The sequence below is a fragment of the Brassica napus genome, chromosome A4 (assembly GCF_020379485.1).
Source record: "Brassica napus cultivar Da-Ae chromosome A4, Da-Ae, whole genome shotgun sequence".
In the NCBI taxonomy this organism is placed as follows: Eukaryota; Viridiplantae; Streptophyta; class Magnoliopsida; order Brassicales; family Brassicaceae; genus Brassica; species Brassica napus.
Window position 1 is genome coordinate 14,777,206 of NC_063437.1, and position 6,000 is coordinate 14,783,205.

The following is a 6,000-nucleotide window of genomic DNA, read 5'->3' on the forward strand; positions in this document are numbered from 1 at the left end:
AAAGAAGATAAATACATTTTCTTTGCCTAGACCTGATTAAAAAAAAATCTTATAATTTCTAGAACATATTTTATACTTTTGACCAAAACAAAAGAAAAGTGTTGGAATGAAAAAAATCTAGTAGAGATGGAAAAAGTGTAAGTATTTGAAGAGAAGATATTTTATGAAAATGGGGAATTTTATAAAGAGGAGTTATCTTTATTACTAAAGAGGAACAAAATGTTTTTATTATTAGAGAATTTGTTTTTATTGTTTGGATGATTACAAATGATACAAACATTCCTATTTATACGAGTAGTGGGTTAAGAGCTAGTTCTTTTTTGTAACACGGGTGGAGAGCTAGTTATTTCTAAAAAATTTGCTTAATCTTAAACATAAGAGCTAGTTAATTCTAAAATATTTTTTTGCTACAAAAATTCTAAAATATTTATTTTAAAAAAGTTATACTAGAAATTAAGAGTTGAAATGAGTCACATTTTGAGTTTTCTTTACACCTAGAGTTACTTTCCATTCATGGCACACAATCACGGAAACCAAAAGACATTATTGACAATTTTACCCTTACTAAGATAAACTGAGTGACTTTGTATTTTTTTTGTGTTATAATAAAGGCCACACGATCATAAAAAGAATTTCAATCCAACAGCTTATATTTAAAAAAAAAAACTAGTTAGTACATCTCGACATAAAAAATAAAAATGTGGATATGGACGAGAACACATGGACATAAAACTGAAAGTTGTAGACAAGATGTATTGTTGACAAGGTTTCTTGAAAAAAAAAACTAAAACCCATATCAAAAAACTTGAAACTTTTTTCTGAATGAGCTTCATCTGAATCGCATCATCGAGAGGGGAGACTCTATTTCGTTTCGTCACACAGTCTCGTCTCCACCCTTTGATTACATATGGACGTTTATTGCATGGACGGGTAATGTGTGGACATGCGATGTGTGGACAGGTGATGTCAAATCACCAGAAAGATCAAAGCTTTCAAGTTCCTACCAATGGTAATCTCTCTCAAACCAATGATCCTGACCACCACCTATGCTCCCTCTCGCTCTCTATCAACTCCACATGAAATGACCGTACGCAACGTCGCTTCATCTCTCCAGCAAACACAACATATCCTCTCCATCAACCGACTCATTATTCACTCACCACCACCACCAGACCCGAGTTCAAATCCAAAATCCATCTCGTTTCTTCTCAACTCATCATCTCCACTATCTCTACGGCTTCATTCCCGAGACACTCGTCGAATCACAACATCTCGAGTCGCCGAAATCATCTCCACTCTCACATCACAACATCATATCAGCTCATATGTACCTATATGATATGGAAATATAAAGGAAAGTCAATTGTGATTTCAAAAATTGAATCAGACAAAAATCACCAGAATCAAATCGATGAATGTTTAGGGTTTCGTAAATCAAATCAAAACTAAGAAAGGTGAGGGTTTCCAAAATCGAATGAAAGAATGTGGAAGGTTTCAGAAGTCGAATCAAAACTAAGAAATTTGAGGGCTTGAAACGTCATATCTAAGCTAATTGAGTCTTTCGAAAAACGAATCAAACAAAATGCTACACAAAACTGACCTTGCATGTAGGGATTTTTCGATCTAAGGGCTCTCTGCTTCGTCATGGTGGTCGATTGACGAAAGTGTGGCTGCAGATTTGGTGTTTTTTGAGAGATTCTAGGGTTTCGTAGCTTTTAAGAAAAAAAAGAAAAAAATATTTTAAGCGGCTTTAGGCTAAACGAATTGGAAAAGGTAATAAAATCCGTTTAGGTACGATGTGTGTGGTTGAGGGGTATTAATGTCTTTCCGACATGACAATGAATGTCTCAAGCAGGAAATGGCTTAGAATGTAATTTTAAAATCGGAAAGTGTTTCCAGTTTCCACCTGTAAAAAATTCAGAAAGTAAATTCCTCTTGATTGACAAAAAAAAAAGTCCTCTTGAAACTGGGTACCAGTTTTGAAGTTCATAATTTAAATAATATGCATGGATTGGACCCTCACTACGTATCATATCGTCGTCATCGGAGGCTTTGTAATTAGGTGAAAACCAACACGTATCATGTTGAACAAAAAAACCCCAATACGTATCATGTTGAACAAAAAAAACCCAATACGTATCAATAGTTACGAACGTATATGGTTAGAGACGTTAACGAATTTATTATAAAAAGAAATTGCGACAGAAATGTCGAGCTAAACCAATTTCTCATAGGTTGATAGAGACTATACATGGGACCCTATCGTGTCGGTTGAATCCAACATTGGCACACTCATCGCCATTCGATTTATATGTGTAATGCATTTGTACTGTTTACATCCATGGTTCTGTGTCGTGTTCCAATTCGTGGCTTAAGTAAATAAAGATAAAATGATTTTTGGACAAACAATAAACAGAAAATGTTGATAAACTTTTTTAAAAAAATGTTGATAAACTTTTCGCAGCATATCTTTGAAAATACGTGTTGATAAACTTAAGCAGGGAACGAACTAAAAAAATGTAAATTGATTACTTCATGTATTGAATCGGAAAGATATTAAACTTGATGGCATTATAAAGTTTTTTCAACTAACTAAATTAAGCCAAATCCAAATTGAAAAAATAATCAATCGAACTACAGTAAATCGGGTTACAGGTGGTTTGATTTGGTTCCAGTTTTTATAAATTGTAAATTGAAATAAACAAGGAGAAAAGATAACTGGAAGCAAAACCACATGACAAACTGTTTATCCCATCGAAGACATCACATTAAATTGGATGCTATGACGCAGCTTTGGCTTAGTCGGAATGCCCATTGACGATCTGTTTCAGGTTCTCTTCTGTTGATTTAATTGCTTACAATGTATACGATGGATATTAAGATTTACTTAGAAATTAGGGTTAAGATTTAGACTAATAAAAATAATATTTACTGATAATTTTGGTATGAAAAATATATATTATTGAGAGCTCATACAACTATGATGAACATGGGGGATTCATACACGTAAATTCGAGAGTGATTTATGTAGAGCTGTGATGTATCAAATTTGGATCATCTTTTCTTTTCCTTTGTCGTCATTTTCAACGTGATTTTAAACGAGGATCTGGCGTTTAAAAACCGTTTTTAATACTCCGATCATTTTTACGTTTTAGTTTAACCAGGTCAATTAGACACTGATTCTTCTCCGAGTTCGGGATGACCTTCATTTTTCATGGGTCTATTATTCTCTTAGCGGACCTTCAAACTATTAACCCACTTCCAAGAACATAAAAAATCTTTTCTGCAACCTTTTTTTTTTGTTGTTGATAAATCAATTTCACATTAAAGAAAAAACAAAAACAAATTGGCTAACCGATCTTTCATCTGTTTTTCCTATGAAACTGGTTTTCTTTGTATATTGTTAATGTTGGTTTTTTACAAAACACACATACTCGTTAGTGCTGGTTTCGCTTCGGTCAACAAATTGGTTCCACAATAGCAATTTTCTTAAGAATATTAAGATAAGAAAAATTATGACCTCTGACCTACAATTAAAAATCAAGAAAAACTATGACCTCTGACCTACAATTTAGTTTCAGAACAAAAGTTTGATAATGTGTGACTGGATGATGCACAATATATAACATCTATTATGTTGATTATATCACGAGGTTAAGTGAAACAAAATATTGATGGGTATTAAGGCATGACTTGGATATTCCACTATATCATTGAAAAAGTGGGGTTCGCATGAAATATGATTTTTTAGAACATGAATTATGAATTAATCTAAAGTCAAGTCGGAATCAGAGATTGACAAGTGTATTTTTACTTTGGAAAAACCATCATAACTTATGAATCATCATCATTATATAACGCTAAGATTAGGTTATAAAGCTAATTAAAGTAAGTCTAAAAGTAGTCATCTCGTGTGAACTGCATTATCATGCAACTTCTTATCTTAGATGGCCACTATGGAAACAATTCGTTACTTTGTCATTTTATTTGAACTTTTTGTTTATTGACTTCTTGTTACTAATTGATGTTTATGGGATGGTCCGGATGAAACCTAATCTTTTTCTTCTGCCAACTGTCATTTGCAAAGATTAAATACAACGCCAGCGTAATTTTCCTTTTTGTAGTCTTTTCTGTAACGAATCATGGAAGCAATAACTCCAGTTTAGAATTGGTTAATTAAGTGATTAGTTGTATGGTATATAATCAAGAAATTCCTTGAGAGTTAATTCCGTGTCACCATGAACTAAAGATGTATTTGATCTACCATCAATAAGATTCATAAGAAAAAGAGCCATTCACGCGAGCCAAGCGGTTGAACATGAATTAAGCATTTGGTAGAAAATCAACATGACATGTATCTAATTAATGTTTTCGTAAGAAGACATCATTACAGCTTTCTGTCTTGTATAAATTACATAGTTTTGAAGCTGGCTGTCTCTCTATTTTCTTTTATCTTTCAGAGAGAGATGAAAATTCTGATGGCAATCAGATTTAATTCGGAACTGATCTCCGGTGTGTCCAGCTTTTGTTAAATTATACTTTTGTTCTTGACATAACTTATTTTCCGCCTTATCTCGGTTTTTATTTTCACTTTCTGCACCTTTACATATTTATCTATCCCAAAAACTTGAGCGGATCCGCCTTCACCGTTTGCTTGATTAATCTCTCATGTGAGAGTAACTCTTTGCGTATGGTATTCAAAAACCTTGGGTCAACACATCCTAGCATACACCAATATGTTAAAAGTTGATAATGATGAAATAGGCTATACGATCTGATTATCAGTCAAAAGAACAACAAAAAATATTTTGACTACCATGCTTGTTTCTAACATATAACAAATATAAAACTGATATAGAAGATAAATATCATGCTTGTTTTACTCCTACGCATATCCTGTGAATGTTGGTCGCATTTATGCCAACCTGTCTTTGGGGAGATATAGGTTTCCAATCTATTAATGGACCACTTTGATCATCAGCCTCACCATCAACAAAATAGAAATTAGAAAATAATCAACTGAAATAGAAAATCAGTAGGATAGAGATGAATTAAAACCTTGTCTTTGTTTCATTCACAAATTTTGAAATAATAACTCTTCCACGAGCTGATCCATGACACATGAAAGTATTTCTACACACAATGGTAGAGTTTTAGGCCCTGGTTTTAGGAGACTCTGGACGAGCTTAATCAGGGCCAAATCAGGGCCGTGATTCTAATAGCACTATTCTGGTTAAGTTCGTTGAACTCGTCTAAGGGTAGTGCAGTATGCCATCCCCAACCTTTGGGAGCTTTGGTCAGCAGAATTCCTCTCTGCTTGAAGTCCCCAAACAACATCACTTCTCTTAATAGAAAATCTTTTATCAAAAAAAAAAAAAAAAACATCACTTTTCTTTTCGACGGGCAGATCAGCTGCAAGAACAGAGGAGAATACATGTAGTGTGTTGTTGTTATAGAAATCAATCATTTTCGAGAAAATTTGAACGCATGAAATACAAGTTCGACAAGAAAACAATAAATTAGATGCATCAAAACAGCACTTAAAAGTTTGTCATTCCGCGCATGAATACCATGTAAAACTTGAAAAAGATCATAGATACATACTCGGTGACGTGCAGTAACTTTGTCACGAGGATCTATGTAAATGTGGACCTGAATGAGGAAAAGAAGAGAATGTACTTTCGGAAGATATGACTACTCAAGTAGCTGCGGGTTTGGTTGGGACGAACAAAAAAGAAAAGTGAGCTTCCGTACTGAGTCCACTAACTCTGTTTTACGATGGTGAAGAAACAAACGTGTAGAATGGATCATCATGTTAAGTATTATAAGTTATAACATACCAATTTAATGTGAGGAAAACATGTGATCTCGCTGTTGAGTTGAGTCAGGTTACCAATAGTTCGGCGTCCTTAAGGGTCCTCATTATTGACGCCTGAATGCTAATCGGGATATGGTATTTAAAAGGCGTTTCATCAAACCAAAATTTCATCACTGAATGTC